Raw genomic sequence first — 604 nt, forward strand, 5'->3', positions numbered from 1 at the left:
AGCCCAGGAGTTTGAGATCAGCCTGGGCAACATAGGAAGACCCTGTTACTACAAAAATAAATATATAAACAAACAAACAATATGGCACTTCCGGAAATCAGATTCCTTTCTCCCTACTCCCTGGGGTTGGATGTTGTTGTTGCTTCTCGTTGATGGTGGTTGTTTGGTGACTTCTCTGGACTTAATTCTGTAAAATCTGTGTTCTTTGTTCTGTGCAACAACTGAAGACTGCTTAGTTATCTCAGTGGTCAGCTAATAATTGAACAGAGATCTGCCTAGACATGTACTTGCTTTGGCAGCACATACACTAAAATTAAAATGATACAGAGAAAATTATCTGACCCTTGTGCAAGGATTACACACAAATTGGCGAATAATTCCATGTTTTTTAAAAAAATTATTTAAAAAATTAAAAAGAGACCTTTTTAAAAGCTTTGAACCATTAAGTTCTGCAGCATGTGCTGAGGAACTCTGTGTGTGTAGAGGCATGTCTTTAATATTCCAGTAAGCAACTTACAACTCTGCCTTAGCCTTCATTTCCTCTTGTGCAGGCTTTCAAGGTCAGCCAGAGGTGAGAGTTTAGGATCTTCTCAGGTCTTCCTGG

General features: G+C 38.9%; 1 non-coding gene across 1 annotated transcript; it reads left to right on the plus strand.

Moving 5' to 3' along the window:
• The first annotated feature begins 283 nt into the window (after positions 1-283).
• On the plus strand, positions 284-389 carry LOC120360424 (U6 spliceosomal RNA). The gene has a single exon (XR_005576923.1). It is a non-coding gene; the product is annotated as a U6 spliceosomal RNA (small nuclear RNA).
• The last annotated feature ends 215 nt before the right edge of the window (positions 390-604 follow it).

The sequence above is a fragment of the Saimiri boliviensis genome, chromosome 20 (genome assembly GCF_048565385.1).
Source record: "Saimiri boliviensis isolate mSaiBol1 chromosome 20, mSaiBol1.pri, whole genome shotgun sequence".
NCBI classification, from domain to species: domain Eukaryota; kingdom Metazoa; phylum Chordata; class Mammalia; order Primates; family Cebidae; genus Saimiri; species Saimiri boliviensis.